General features: G+C 49.1%; 1 protein-coding gene across 1 annotated transcript in view; it reads right to left on the reverse strand.

Annotated features, from left to right (window-relative positions):
• Positions 1 to 11,570, reverse strand: part of BOC (BOC cell adhesion associated, oncogene regulated) — a 58,431-nt gene extending 46,861 nt beyond the window's left edge. Inside the window, exon 1 of the mRNA XM_062595500.1 lies at positions 11,127 to 11,570. The gene's annotated coding sequence lies outside the window, so the exon portion shown is untranslated. The remainder of the gene's footprint in view (positions 1 to 11,126) is intronic.
• Positions 11,571 to 15,920: the final 4,350 nt, after the last annotated feature.

Raw genomic sequence — 15,920 nt, forward strand, 5'->3', positions numbered from 1 at the left:
GGCATTCGGCATAGGCCCAACAAGCCTTTCTCAGCCCCAGCAACTGCTCTTGCAGCACAAGGACCTCAGGCAGAGAGGGTAAATTAAAGCCAGAAAACTGGGAAGCGGAGAGGCGCAAGGCCCCGGCGGCAGTCTCCACATCCTTTGGGAGGCAGCACACACTGGGGAAACGGGCACGCATTCGCAGGCTCAACTACAATCCAGTTCGCCTTTTCCTTTGTGGAGACTCATAAAAATGCTCCGCTGGCAAAGGGAAATGCATGTGAACGCTGAGAGGGAGGGAGAAGTTATCTTCACTATGTATAGGGTAGGGGTATGTCACAATCCAATTTTTTTGTCCCCTTTCTCATCCCACAGTCTAATTCAGCTGGATGAAAGCAAAGGCAACAGCTAAGTTGGTGTGATCCAGCAGTCTTTCATGCATGGGGAGAAACCTGGGACCAGAGAGCAGAGAAGAAAAAGCCATAACTGTTGCAGCTGGCTGGCATCTCCCACTGCTTTTCCACTCCAAAGGCACTTAGCCCAGGAGAAGCTGGAAGGGCCCAAATACCTCATCTAACATCTCCTCTGTAATTAAATTCTTCAGCTTGCAGAGGGCAGCTCAGTCACAAAACTGAGGAGTCCTGCTTCAAATATGATCCTCTCCCTACAGAGCAGGGAAAGGCGTCATCTCTTCATCCAACCACAAAGAGCCCTTTGCAACAAAACGCCATTAAAAAAATATGTTTCAAAGCATTCCTCTATGCAAAAACCCCTCAGACTGCAGTTCAGGCTGCTACTTATCCAGCAGCAGGACACAACGATGAGCAGCCCCACAGGAGAGCTTGCCTGCAACTCACAGCAGACAAGCAAGTGCCAGCGGAGGAAGCCTGTACAGGCCCCATCCCCACCTGCTTCCCAAAGCAGTGCTATCAGGTCAAAAGGCAGAAAGGAGGAGGGGGGAGGGAATTGCCGAGACGCTGGTGAGGCAACTCTATGCCCTTGAGAGATGGTTCCCAGTTACCCCATCAAGCTGGGCTCTCAGGCCAGCTGTGCTCGTGTTCTGCTGTTGGTGTCAGCAGCTCCATCTTGGGCTATATGCAGGGGCAAGAGTTGAGTTAGCATTTGTGTACCCTTGTGAGTCCTCAGCAATATATTCAACACGGTCCTGAGCTCTCAGGAAGAGCAGCTCTTTGTATTTCTACAGCTCCTCATCCCTCCTCTGCACAACCTAAGGTACTTCTGGACCGACTGTGCAGAGGTGAGTAACTAGAGGTGTCTGGGCCACCACAAGAGCCATGTACCTACCCTTAGTAGCATCTGTTGAGTTCATCCTTGGCCTGTGTAGTATAAGCCAGTGCCTCCAGGGCAGGAGGAGCACAGTCCCCGATCACCCCAGAAAGGAGGTACGCAATATTTACATAATGAGAACGTTTTGCTTGCAGCATGCACGTTTATTACACTGGCTCTCTGTTCAACCAGCTATCTTTCAAAGTATGATGCCGCAACTTGAAAACTAGCTGACAGGAGAGAATTAAAGCCATAGCTGGCTTCCTTCCTTCCGCTTCAGCCAGGCGTTCCTGCTCTCCACCTGCCATCCCCCAGAACCCAAGCAGACCTCTTGTTCATTTGCCTTCTGAAGACAGACACAAATTTCAGTCCTGTGAGACGAGCAGTTTGTCTCAGTTGCAAGGCATGCCACAGCAGCAAGACACTACAAACAATTTCTGCAGGGCCAAGTGCCCCCATTCAGGCAACCAGTTACTGGACCTTTGGAGATACCACTCTTTACTGACTGATGTGAGCCGAGAGCTAATAATGAAGATGAGACCTTGCTATGGACAACTCTAAGCTAAAGAGAGAGCTCATAGGCAGAGCAGCCCTTGGTGAAATCCAAGCAATACTTAGTTTTGACCTCCTCTTCTGAAGAGGAGGCCTAGATGGAGAATAAAGCATGGGGCTCCCTATCAGACAACATGGGGTTTGCACTAAGCACTAACCCTGACCTGCTGAGTGACCCCAGGGCACATGCATCCTTCTTCATGCTTTGTTTTTATCTCCTATACTCTGCTTGCCTTACTGTTTTGAATGGGGATATAGGAACTGTTTTGCATTACAGATTAGCGTAGTGTCTAACATAGCGAGGTCCCAGTCCTGGTTAAAACTTCCGGACACTACTGCAATACAAATAATAATTTAGGTTTGGGATTATGGTGATGGAGAGTGATGGGGTGGCAAGTCTTTCTCAAGGTCTTCATCTGGGGAGTCAACGTCAAGATAAGTAGAAGTTTGTTAAATGCTTCAGCTCTGCAAAAAGTGGGTTATGCTCACATTTTTGTGGCTGTTGAACTTTTTGCTTGTTTGCTTGGTCACTAGTTTGGGAAAATTTTCTAAAAGTGGTTCTTTGAAGTGGCTCAGAGGTTAGGGATGTCCAAAGTTATCCCTAGGGGCACAGATTTTAGGGCAAAGCACATGTTAGGTGGTCAGATGTCAATGATAAACACAACTTACTATTTGCTCTAGATGTTGTTCTATTTGTGCTCCAATTTCCTCTCCTTCCCAAATCAGCAGTCCAGGAAATTGTGATGAGAACCTGACAAGTACACAACTAGTGAGTATGTTCCTGCCTAATTTACTACATTATGTTAATAGTTGACACTTGCTCCCAGGAAAGACAGCAGACTTCATAATGCAATCAGCAGATTTGTACTGCATATTTGCATACCAGGCAAATACAGCTTAGTCTGACAGACTAGCACAGATGCTAAAAGATAAAGGGCTGGCTTTTCTTGGGCTTGTGAATAGCCATAGCAGTGTAAACCATGATGCTCTTCCCTAACATTTCCCCAAACTGGCTACTTGCCTCTCTGCCAAGAGGAAGTAGGGTCAGCAAACACACAGCTGGGCTCCAGCTCCATATGTTGGTACTGATTCCTCTTCCTCAGCAGCCGTCACTAAGTTAATGGGCTGCACGGCCATCTAGAAGAGCTGATCATGATCCTGAGACTGTCTCCCTCTCTACTGGCAGGGCAGTGATTTCCGACAGGGCATGGAGCTGGGTATACCAGGATCTTAAACTACCCTCACAACATTCACCAGAGCTCAGGTTGCCAGAAATGCAGGGTCCTTAAAAGCAAGTAGCCATTGACCTACTTTGCATGCCTTCTCTTCGAAGTTATGAAGAAGCTCAGGCATGAGTCAGTACACAACAAGGAACTCTGCTCCTCACCTGCTGGGAAGCAAAGGACCTTCTCCCTTCAGGCCAGCTTCAGCCACTTGAAGAGCAACATCAGAATGATGAAATGACAATGACAGACTCATCCTGAGCAGTCGCCAGCGTCCTGAGCAGTCACCACACCTCTCTGAGGTGTGCTCCATGCTCTGGTTTCTCATAGCTCTCTCACAAACTCCACAGGCGGCTGACAGCTACAGGCTGAATACCCTGCCCCAACAGCTGAGGGGTAGGAAAGTTCTCACAGTGACTCAAAGGCTGGTACTTATTAAACCAAGCTTGCCAAGGGTCCTACTGCTGGGTCCAGAGGGAGATGGCCACAAGGTGCTCCTTGCTGGATTCATTTCCCCCTACAGCTGGGGATTTGGGCCATCATGATCTCCTTCTCCTAGGATAGCTCTGGCTTGGGAGCTACTCTTCAACTCCTTGCAAGGCCAAGGCATGTCTGATGGACTCTCTATTTCAGAGGTAGCTATTTACATGCAGAAATGGTGGTTAGGACTAGCTTTGACAGCTACTACACTGGTGACAGCAGGACAGTCCCACAGATCTACTGAGAGTGACTTAGTACTTAAAAGCAAGGGGAGAGTAGGCTGGTCTCTCCAGAACACTCAAGGGACTTCAATGCACAGGTCTCACTGATTCTTGACTATGTCATTAAAAAGTCACCCCAAGTACTTTTAAAAAAATCCCACCCAGTACGCTTTTGAAGGCATCTCATTCAGACTCAAACCCACCCCTTCAATCTGATGGGGCTTGAGTTTGTTGAACAAGCAGCTTTCCAAAGATAAAAGAAAAATCACATTCCCATCACCTCAGACGCAGGGGGCCCAAAGGAATCACTCATTGACAGTGGCAGGCTTAAAAGAAGTTGGGCCAACCAGTCGTTTTTACCACCTACAGCTGAGCAACGTGCAACGAAGCACTACCTTTTGCCCCAAAGGGGACTGCCGTCCAGCAGAGGGCTGGAGTGACGAGAATGCTGTACATGTCAGCTGCAGCTCAGGGAGCAATTTGGGACAGAAGGCACTAGATGAAGTAAATAATTATTCAGCATCCAGAATATTATTGGCTTCCAAATAATTGTCTATTTGTGTGCATGCATGCACAAGAATCCTCGTTCCATGGTCTTTGCCAGTATATTCCCAGTGCTGTGACTCCTGGGGGACAAGGCCCATACTTGTCTTCAATCTTGCCTTTGGATCTCAAACACTAAGGTTTCAGATTTTGTTTTAAAAAACATTTTCTCTGGCAACTGGGCTGCTAATGGATTTGATGTTTTTGCTCTTGCCTCCTACCTACCTTTAAAAGCTTGGCGCCAAAGAGCTTCTTTGAAGATAAGGCCAAATTTGCAATTTAAGGGAAGGAACTTCATAAAACTAGACATGAAGCAATGGAAAGGAGGGGAGGCAAAAAAAAAAAAAAAAAAAAAAAGAGCCACTTCACTTGTTGAGATATACAGTGTACAGCACATAAGATTACAATGGCCTCTCTGTACCACCACTGGCAGGAGCCGTAAATCCACTGCAGCTGCAGCGCTACTACCTATGCTAGACTCCCTAAGGGTCACTTTCAGAAAGCAGCTCCTCTACGGCAGGACACCCAGCTTATCCTGCAAATCAAAAACATCACACAGCTCTTACAGAGCCCAGATCCTCCTAGCACGCATGGGTGGATCCCCCCAAAGGGATCCTCAGGGGTTTCCTGTCAGGCTGCCAATGCCCCCAAGAGGCTCTCTACTGAAAATGAGCAGTGGTCCTTATCCAAGAGGTCTTTTTGATGGCCAGTAAACCCACGGTCTCTTGCAGTCTCCAGCAGACCTATCCTCAACACCACAAGGAGGCAGGGAAGTACCACCAACAGGTTTTGCAGGTGGAGAGCTGAGGCAAAAGAGCAACTTGCCCTAACTTGGAGGGAAATCTGTAGCGCAGAGAGAATCAGACCTGCTCTCCTCACGTCCCAAGTTGGCACCCCAGAACCTGGCCATCACTAATTGAGGTAGTTGCTCTGCCATAGAGAAAAAGTATCAGGATATATTACAGTGACATTATCTAAGGAAGCTGCATTTTGCACATAAATGTTATATTCTAAGCAAGTGTATCCACATTTGAGGTTTATTTCTCTGAGACAGTCTCAGTAACTTTATACTAGCACAAAGTTTTCTCAACCATACTAACACAACACACTGATTCACAGGGCTCTGCCTAGCCTGTTCTTCTGTTAATGTCAGGGAAAAAAAGAACAAAAAAGGAACCTTGGCCTGATATTTGAAAGTAGGCAGCGCAGTTCTGACAGGGACACTCACACCCTTTCCCTCTCCACTCTCATGATTCAAGTAAGGGGAGAAGCGCCTGACGCACGGCCTTTGGACACACAAGCTTGTTTGGACTTGCTGACCTTGCAGCCAGTGAGCACAGCCTAGCATTTGGCAGGAGCCCTGGGACCCTGGCTCTGCGTAGGAGTATGACTTGCTGGCTAATCTCCGTGCCAGACCGGACCTTGGAGCGCCAAAATGGAACAGCCACTTGGGGTTTGGGGTAACTTACTGCTTATGCTGGGCAGAGAAGCTGAGGAGGAAAAGAGACTGGTTTCCAAGCCACTAGCTGGTTTTACAGACACATACAGAGCTACACTGCAGCCCAGATCCTGCGTGATCTTGACAACAGTGTGTTTGCAGAGGGGCATAACACTGTTGTGTGGTTTGGACTTAGCCCAACCCACTGCACCATCGCAGGGTGCAGTCACAATCCTCGCGTCTAGCGGGAGCTCGGGGATGGATTTCGGTCACAGGGCAGCAGCCTCCTCAAAGAGGCTGAGCAGAACGCGAGGGTAAAGTTTGGCTCTCACCTCTGTGCTGGCACGCTGCCTACAAAAAAGGCGAAGAAGCTCAAGCACGTCCCACACGCTCCCTGAAGCACATTTCCCTCCATCGATCCCACCAGAGCCAAAATAAATTGGCACTGCCTTTAACTCAAGCACTCCTGTAACACACAACAACAGCCCTGAGAGCCCCTCTCAGCAACTGTGGCCCCACTGTGCCAGGTGCTGCGCCAACAACTCCGTCAGGCACAGCCGAGCCTCTGATCCCATTTGTCCTTTTTTGGGGAGAGGAAGAAAGACCATTTTAATAAAAGGAGCATGCAATATCCTCAGGGCAGGGATCTGTTGTTCCCTATTTACGTACAAAACACTGCACTGCCTACGGCAACTTCAGAACTGCACAAGCATTGAACGTTTTTCCCGTGCAACAAATAGCTTTCTGAGCTTCTCGGCTGATTCGTTTCCATTGCATTCGCACTCCTTCTGTGTTGACTTTCCACAAACATTCATACAGCTGGCTTGCAGAAGCACAAGTTTCTGTGAAAAGTAGTTTTTAAAAACTCTTATATGCAAGTATGCATACAAAGCAAATTCTAAAAGCTTCCCATCCTGCAAGCATTCCCTCCAGAAAATCAGCTTCAAGCATGTTGTTCAGCCAACAAAGCAACTGTAATAATGTTGTATGATTGGGGGCCAAGACTAAACCAAATACCGGGAAATAAAAAGATGTTTTTGCTACATTTCGTTAAATAATTACTCAAAATCCTTGTAGAAGAATGGAAGATAATATTCACCAGCATTCTACCTAAGGACCTGAAATTCACTGAATACATTATTCTCTTTAAATTATTCTTGTGGCCTAGGAACTGGAATATGTAACAGCCCTTTAAACTGAGACTGACCACAGGAACACCAAAATACACAACAGCAGGTTTTTCCCTCAGGATGTTTTTAGTCTAACCAGAAACAGGAAGTCTCCAAAGATTTTCCAAAAGAGCTTTTTTCCTTGTGGGATACACCATCCCAACAGTACTCCTGACAGTGCAAGGTTTTTAGACTGCGAGGTAATGGTTTAAACCAAGAGATTTGTAATCCTGATCCATAATATGTCAGCAGTAACACATCAAATCTTCTCTGCGCATTAAAGACGTCGAGGGAATTTTGCCTCATCTGAGGCACTCAGGGTCAGGCATGAACACGACCAATCCGTCATTATTTACGACCAAAGAAACTTTTGTTAACCCAGAGTTACAGTGGCCTCCTACTGCTTTAATTTCTTGTGGGTTGAATGACTAAACTGAGACTGCAGCCTGAAAACCTGGGAGGACAGAATTAATCTGAATCCTGCCGTAACGCATGCCTGCTGCACTGGATACGGCACCAAATGCTGGAAACGCAAGATACTTCCATGGTGCCACGTCACACCTGCACCTGGGCCAAAAATGCAAACCTCCGGTGTAGGTTGCAGGCCGTTAGCCTTGCTGTCGCCTCCGCCAGCTGCCACTCCAAAGGGCCACGGCTACAGAAGACAACAGCAAAGTTTGTGTTGAGCGTCTTCTTTCCTCCCCGCCTTCCCCGGGACAACGCTCCCGTCACGTGCGCGGTTCCTGAGCTGTGACTATGGCTGGGGTAAAAACTGCAGCGAAACTCCAGCCTTGCCCCTCTCAGCTCACTCAGCCTTGCACCAAGATGTGCCATAAACAGCTCAGTGACAGGTTCTGCTAGCCTCTGGTGCAGCCACTGACACAAACCTGCTGCTGCAGTGCCCAAACCGTCAGTGTCATGGAAACCCATCTCTCTTCCTGGACTGTAACAACCATAGGAAAAGAGCATGTTTTTAAAGAAGAAAGATGCCTCCTCAGCCCTCTTGACAGCCTATGAGAGGCTCAGCAGGGCCCAGCAGGTCCTCCCTTTCATGCCTGTGCTCTGGTCTGTGAGAAACAAGGGTTTGTGCCTGTTAGCTTGGAAGATCCAGTGTGGACAGCAGTATTTGCCATTCCACATTTTTTACCCCATCTGTGCTGGGTATTAGCCTGGTTCTGAAACCGAGGCACTGGGTCGTGAAGGGAATTGCTTAAGTTCACACAGGGCACGTGCATCAGCTGAAACTTTAGCCCAGACATTTTTGACACCCAAGCTTGTGCTTCAGCCTTAAGAATGCCTTTCTTCCCCATCACTGATCTTCTCTCCTAGAGCCAGCGTAGAGGAAATAATAGGGTTTTTTTTGTTCTGTATAGTATTAAACTGACAGGTTTCTGTAGTCCTGAGGGTATGTGACTCAGGAAAAGGCCACGAAGCCCTGGCAGGCAGATTTGTTGGTAATTCAGTTGTGATCATTCAGTAACATAGAGAGAAACTATAAAAACTGAGGTCTGCTTTAAAACGATTAGATTTCTTAATTCAGCAAAAGAAGTTTCCTCTCTGCATGACTTGGGATGATGGGGACAAAGCAGGCTGCTCACTTCACAGCCTCAGCTGCAATGCTCCTGGTGTGGCAGAAGGCCACAGACAGCTCCTAAAGGCCCAACTCTATTGCTCCTGGCTATATCAGCAGCTATATCAGTTATATATACATAATTGTTTTATATACATATACATATATATATATATATATATGTATGTATGTATACAGGAGTTATATCAGCAGCTTGAAAACACAGCTAAGATGGAAGTTCAGTATCGAAGAGCTTGGAAGGATCAGTCTGCCATCAGTTTTGAGGACAGCACAGGATTTCCAGAAGTGAAGGGGTCTGGGCAATAATTCATCTGTCTTTGAAAAGAGCAAAACTCCGAAGTGAAAGCCAAGAGTTTTGCACGCAAAGGGCTAGAAAGACATCTGCAAATATCAAGCACTGAGTTTCACTTTACAATGTTTGTAAGAGCAGGCACTCTGTGCTCACTGGGAATATCATGCCAGTACTAGATATGGAAAAGCTGTATTTTGCAGACCATAGGGAAAAAGAGCATCTGCAAGACTTATATCCCAGTTTACTCTAAGCAGAGAAGAAATGTGTGTGGATTCAGCTACTTGTACTGGGAGATCTCTCAAAGAAAGATCTCAAGGGTGTGTACATGTATGAGAGAGAAAAGGAGAGAAAACTGAACTTGCTTTTCAAATCCGTATGGGACTGTTGCACGTCCTCCAGTTGAACCTGCCTCATTCTCCCCAGTGGGAACTGCATCAGCAGGGAGGACCCCTCTGTATCTGACTTCAGCCCTAACAGCAAACACATACTGGGATCTTGTCTGTGTTGTACATGTACGATTAATCCCTTCAGTTGTGTATAAAGGGGAAGGTTAAAAAAGTACATAGAGCAAAACTCTATTTATTTCTCATCAGAGAATATCATCCACCCTGCAGGGAGCTCACAACTCTCTTAATTTTCCTGTTCCAGGGCAATTCCTACTAACAGGGAAAGTTATTTCACCTTCATTTCTCTAAGTCGCTCAAATAGAACCAATCTTCATTGCAAACCCTTGATATGTTTCTGCCAAAATCCTCCGTAGAGCCAGAAACCTCAATATCCAACCCATTAGAAAAAAAAGGTGTGTGTGTTTACGTATGTATGTGTATTATATACATGCACATATATATCTATACATATAAAAGAACCCCCCTCTATACCCAGACACATTAAGGCAGTTCCAAAAGAAAAGAAAGCTAAAACAAAATCCTACTCACAAACGCCCACATTCTTTTAATATTTTCCATGACAGTTTTTGAGCCCATGGGAAAAGAAACTTTAATGGCTGATTGTGAATGAACGTATCAAAAAGATACTGTGGTAGCAATGTAAAAATCAAGGGCACTGGACACCAAGAAAATCAACCAATTTAAGAGATGCCTAGAATTACGCACACGCACACACTGTGTGCATGGAAGCCTGTTAGCCCACTCACGTAATGCCGCAGAGAGGTCAAGAGAGTTTGTTTAAAACAAGCAAGAGCAAAAAACACCTTTACTAGACCTGAACTGCTTTTTCCACAATGTCAGTGAAATAAACACTTAGGGAATTAGAATTTGTTGAGGCAGTGCTCAGAAATACAAGATTTGTATTAAGTAACCTTTACCAGATGTGGATAACATTAAAAATCCAGTATTATTTTTCAGGGCAATTATCAACATCTTTAGAGCATTTCAAAAAGTTTCATTTGGATGCAGCTACAGCTTCCTCACCCGTTTTGTCCTCCAGCACATTTTCTATTTACAGTCAGCACCAAGAGGACCTGCCAAAGTTAGAGCCCAAACAGCGAGGTGCACGTGCATACATCCTACGGTATCCCATGGCGGGGCAGAAAATTACTTCCCCCAACCCAAATCGTTCGTTGCCCTTGCGCCGGGGCAAAAAATATCTGACTGCACAAGAAGAGGACAAGGATTTTACTCACGGGTTACCCACCCACGCTTTCTTTGCAGCAGCACCAGCCCCTTCAACCCAGCGCCGACCAAAAATGCCTCTGCGTTTCGCGGGAGCCGAGTCCTGTCTGTGAACTCCCATCAGTTTTTGACAAGAGTTGGGGCAACAGAAAGCGAGCGTCTCTTCCACTGCTTTTCCCTCTCCCTCTCTTCACCGCACGGTCCCTCCTCACGCAGCCGCCGGCGGCGAGCAGGACGGGGACACTTTGCCGACTAGCTTTTGGGAAAGCCTTTGGCCAGCGCTGGAGCCCGGCGGTGCGAGCGTGCACCGGGCCCTCCATTAAAGCCGCCTAAACCCCGGAGGGAAGAGCCGAGGGGAAAATAAAAAAGGAAAAAAAAAAAAAAAAAAAAAAAAACAGCCGAGTCCCCGAAATCCCACCTGCCCGGTGCAAAACGGATCACACCCTGGGGGGGCTCGGCGGGAGCTCACTCCGCTCTTGTCATTTCTCTTGCGTCCAGCGCACAGAGAAATCCCGCGCGGAGCCGCTTCGCAGCAGCCCGGGGAGCAACTTCCCAAACTCGGGCGCAAAGGTTTGCGGCTGCGAGGCAGGAGCCGACGGAGGAGGGGAGGCAAGTCCCTCACCCCGGCCGCCGCGGCTCTCCCCGGCGGCCCCCTGCGAGGCCAGCCTGCCCTCCCCCCCGCGCCGCCCCCTCTGCCCCGGGAGCCCTGCCACTCACCCGGGTCTCCGACGGAGCAGGACGGAGAGACACAAAGATGCGCAAAATGCGGGGAAGCAACAAAGAGGCTTAACTCCGGGAGCTGGGAACTTCCAGGCCGGATCTGCAGGGAATTCAGCACATACACACACAGAAAGAGGGGAAAAAAGGGGGGGGGGGGAAGAGGAAAGAGAAAGAAAGAAAGAGGGGGGAAAGTCTTGTTTTTTGGGGGGAAGGGGAGGGGGAAAGAGGGGGCCCTTGCTTTGGGGGCCGGCGGTGCTCCTCCGCGAGCTGTTCGTAGGGGTATAGCGCGATACCGGCAGGGCTCAGGAGCGGAGGGGAAAGCAAGAGGAGGAGGAGGAGGAGGAGGAGGAGAGCGGCGTGGGGATGCGGGAAGCCCGACCCTCCATATGGGAGACGGTTTTTGGATGACTGAACTCTCAAACAATCCCTGTCTTTAGCGGCTCCTGCCCCAGAGCCTCCCCCCCCCCCCCGCACCTCCCCTCCCCCGAGGAGGAGGAGCCAGAGAAGGCGGAAAAAAAAAGCCCGCAAAATACAACACCCCCCCCCCCAAAAAAAAAAAAAAAAAAGGAGGCAGCAGCCGCCCTCTCCCTCCCGTCCCGGTACCGGCAAGGGACGGTGGGGGCCCACGCCAAAAGCCCGGCCGGGGACCCCCGCGGGGCCCGGCCGCCGCCTCCCCTCCCTCCCTCCCGCCGCGCCGCCCCGGCCAAGCGGAAGCGGCAAACTTGTGCCGAAAAGTTCAGCCCCCGCGGGCGCCGGGCCGGCCGGGGCAGCAGGCCCGCGGCGGGGCCGAGGGGCGCCCCGAGGGGCCGCGGGGGCCCGGCCCCCTCCCCCCCCGGCCCGGCCGCCGCCATCGCCGCCCCCCGCGGGGCCGCCCCGCGGCGGGAGCGCGCTTAGGAGCGTCGCATCGCTACGTGCCTCAGTTTCCCCAGCTGGGGCAGCGCAGCTCGCCCGTCTGCCGAGCTGCCTCGCGGACCTAATCAGTGCGTGTGATGGTATCCGAGGTACTTCGTCTGGCCGGCGTTGCCCGCAGACTCATCCCCTCCAGGGGACGATCCCTGTCCTGTCTGTGCTGGTGCGGGACCCAAGACCGGGCCATCTGGAGCAGCGTGCCAGGAAGCGTGAAAGGGAGGAGTAGGCAGGGAAGGAAGAGAAATGACTACGTGAGAGGCAAAGCTTTGCGCAGATCCACGTGAAATAAGATGAGCCCGACTGTTTACTTCAGTAAACAGTTTTTTCTCCTGAAGTGTTGGTGCTAATGTTTTGCTAAATGAAGACAGTAACTTCCAGAGGTAGTGGAGGAGATTTTGTATGTAGGATTTTAGCCAAGGTCTGGTCTCAAGGAAGGTGCCCAGCTCCCCCACCTAACCTGAAGAAGTACAGCTTCTCTGAAGGTGACATGGGGAAGAACGAGACAAGAAGGAAGACACTGTGCCTAGCTGGGGCCTCAGTGGCTGCAGCCCTCATTTCTGCAGGAAGAGCATGGACTAGGAGACTCCCAGGGGAAGCAGCCCATGCACAACACTGTGCGGCAGGGGAGACGGAGGTGGGCTGTGCCTGGTCCCATGCCTGGCTTGGGCCTGAGGCTTGTCCTCTGACCCATGTGGGGAAGGCAGCTGAGGCATTGCTGTGCAAGCTTTGAGACAGTTCTCCTTCCTTCCAAGTGAAGGAGACCTCCTACGAGCTTCACATGAGCTCTTTCCATTCCCACATGGAATTGCCTTTTCTCTGGGTCATGGATTTGGACTTCAGAAACGCTATGTTTCCCCGAAGCTTGCCATTGCCAGACACTCCTTGTAGGAGTAAGGGGTCAGGATGCAAGGAGCCTTTGGCAAATGTGGAAGACTCAGAGACAAGAGGGTATCGAGAGGTTACCATGTGGTCAGTAAATCATGGCAGGAGGGAAGGAGTGAGGACCCGTCTCTCATTAAATGACATCACTGCTGCAGAGCAAGAGTACTCCCTCTCCACGGTGTTTGCAGAGCATCTCTCTGTATGTTTCTCCCCTGTGCTGGGTTTCCCATCTTCCCCAGATCTACCACCATGTGCTTCTGGCACTATTTGGCTCCTTTTTCTCTTACAGCCACCCCCCCAGCAGGTGCTTGCGGTCAGGAAAATGTTTCAGGCACAACTTTTCAAGAAAAGCGAAGACACAAATCTGCAATTAAACCAACCCAACTCCTGCTTGTTGCCTCCTCTCACTGTAAAGATGAATACATGCCCAACAACATACAGGCTAGAAGATTAACCTGGAATTGTAAGGGTATCATCTATCCTTTGAAGCCTTTCTGTCAGCACTACCTTGAAATAATCTGCCATCCCTGAAAAACAGATCAGAATGGGAGAGTTAAAGGAAACATGGATAGGTTTCTTACCCCTTTACCATGCATGGAGCACAGGTGATAAGGAAGATGTACAGTTTCTGAATCTGAAGTTAAGGAATCACGGAAACACAGAATGGTTGAGGTTGCAAGGGACCTCTGGAGATCATCTAGTCCAACCTCTCTGCTCAAGTAGGGTCACACAGAACGTATTAGACAGGATCACGTGCAGGTGGGTTTTGCATATCTCCAGAGAAGGAGATCCCACAACCTCTGGGCAACCTGTTCCAGTGCTCTGTCACTCTCACAGTAAAGAAGTTCTTCCTCATATTCAGGTGGAACTTCCTGTGTTTCAGTTTGTGCCTGTTACCTCTTGTCCTGTTGCTTGGCACCACTGCAAAGAGTCTGACCTCATCCTCTTGACACCTTCTCTTAAGGTATTTATAGACATTAATAAGACCCCCCTCAGTTCTCTCTTCTCCAGGCTAAACAGGCCCAGCTCTCACAGCCTTTCCTCATAGGGCAGATGCTCCAGTCCTCTAATCACCTTGTAGCCCTATGCTGGACTCTTTCCAGTAGCTCCATTTCCCTCCCTTTCCCCTCTGGGGAGCCCACAACTGGACACAGTACTCGAGATGAGGCCTCCCCAGGGCTGAGCAGAGGGGCAGGATCACCTCCCTTGACCTGCTGGCAACACTCTTCCGAATGCACCCCAGGATACCACTGGCCTTCTTGGCCACAAGGGCACATTGCTGGCTCATGGTCAACTTGTCATCCACCAGCACTCCCAGGTCCTTCTCTGCAGAGCTGCTCTCCAGAAGGTCAGCCCCCAGCTTGTACTGGTGCCTAGGGTTATTTCTCCCTAGGTGCAGGACTCTGCACTTGCCCTTGTTGAACCTCAGGAGGTTCCTCTCCACCCAGCTTTCCAGCCTGTCCAGGTCTCTCTGTATGGCAGCACAGCCCTCAGGTGTGTCAGCCACTCCTCCCAGCTTGGTATCCTCTGCAAACTTGCTGAGGAGGCACTCTGTCCCCTCATCCAGGTCATTGACGAATAAGTTGAACAAGTTTGTCCCTAAGGTACACCACTAGATACAGGCCTCCAGCTAGACTGTGCCACTGATCTCAACCCTCTGAGCTTTGCCTTTCAGCTAGTTCTCAGTGCAGCTCACTATCTATTCATCTAACCCACACTTCCTGAGGTTATCTAGGAGGATGTTATAGGAGAAAGTGTCGAAAGTCTTGCTGGAGTCAAGTCCCTCAGTCAAAGAAGGTGAAACAGTTTATCCTTGTGTCATCATTAGGTTTCAGAGTTATTCCTGTTGACTTGTACTGTAAAGAGGCACCTATGCTCCTAGCTTACCCATTTCTCATGTACAAAGATGACTTCAATGATTTAGGTTTTTATGCTTTTAAACTTTTGGGTTTCTTGGGTTTTTTTATGATAGGTGTACTGAAAATGTCAAAATTGTTTTTTCTGAACTGTTTCTTTAGTTTCTAGGAAATATGTATTGATGGCCCGTAAACTTGATATCTGAACAGTTAGGTTTATCAAGTTAAAAACAAACCTTCCTCCACAATGTTAACTTCACTGTCTAATTATCATTTAAAGAACTGTTTCCCAAATTCCAAGGTTTTCTTTTTGTTGCTCAGTAACACAGTTCTTAGGTGCTAAATCCATATGTAGACACCTCACTAAGTGGCCTAATTTTTAGAAGTGCTGAGACCTCTAGCACCTGCCTAGTCTGAAAAACAGTGGTTTCCTAATTTAGAGCAGTCATAAACTGTCCTAAATTAAAACAGGAATTGAATTAGCCCTGACTAGTTTTAGGACTGGAGAGGTGTGAAGAAAGAGGAGAGAAAGAACTAGAGCTACCTTGTGCAAAGACCTGCCCCAGGGTTTGTTTAACGCTAGGGAAAAAGGGGCCAGCTTTGTAACCTTGCAGGGTTGCATTCCCACCTTATGCTCAGGAGGAAGAAATGAGAGTGCAGCGATGCGCTTCATGAGCTGCTCTGCCCACTAGCCTCTGCTGAAACATCTTTGGGACAGTGCAGCACCCCTTTGCCAAAAGGAATCTTTTTTTTCCTGTGGGTGGCTGACGAGGCAGAAGGTGCAGCAAGAGGACCTCTCACCCTTAGTAGCCGCCCCAATCCCAGTGCACTCCTTGTTACCGGCTTGCTGGACCGAGCCTGGCCTTCTCCAGTGCCGGGCAAAATTGTCGCTGCTGCTCCCTTTCAAGGCATAGCCTCCTCCTTGGGGCTGCTGAAGCTCCAGCTGTGTGATATTGTACGGAGCAAGGCGGGGGGCATCGAGGGACTCCAGATGAAAGGGCGAGCTCAAAGGAAACTGGACCCTGGCATTTCGGCAAGATACTCAGTGGGTAACAGGCTCAGTTAAATTTGCTCATTCAGCCAGCTAAGAAGGAGAGTTTTCTCATCCGTCCCGCTATGTTTAATTCATCCACACATGCCTTCC

The sequence above is a fragment of the Rhea pennata genome, chromosome 1 (assembly GCF_028389875.1).
Source record: "Rhea pennata isolate bPtePen1 chromosome 1, bPtePen1.pri, whole genome shotgun sequence".
Classification (NCBI taxonomy): Eukaryota; Metazoa; Chordata; class Aves; order Rheiformes; family Rheidae; genus Rhea; species Rhea pennata.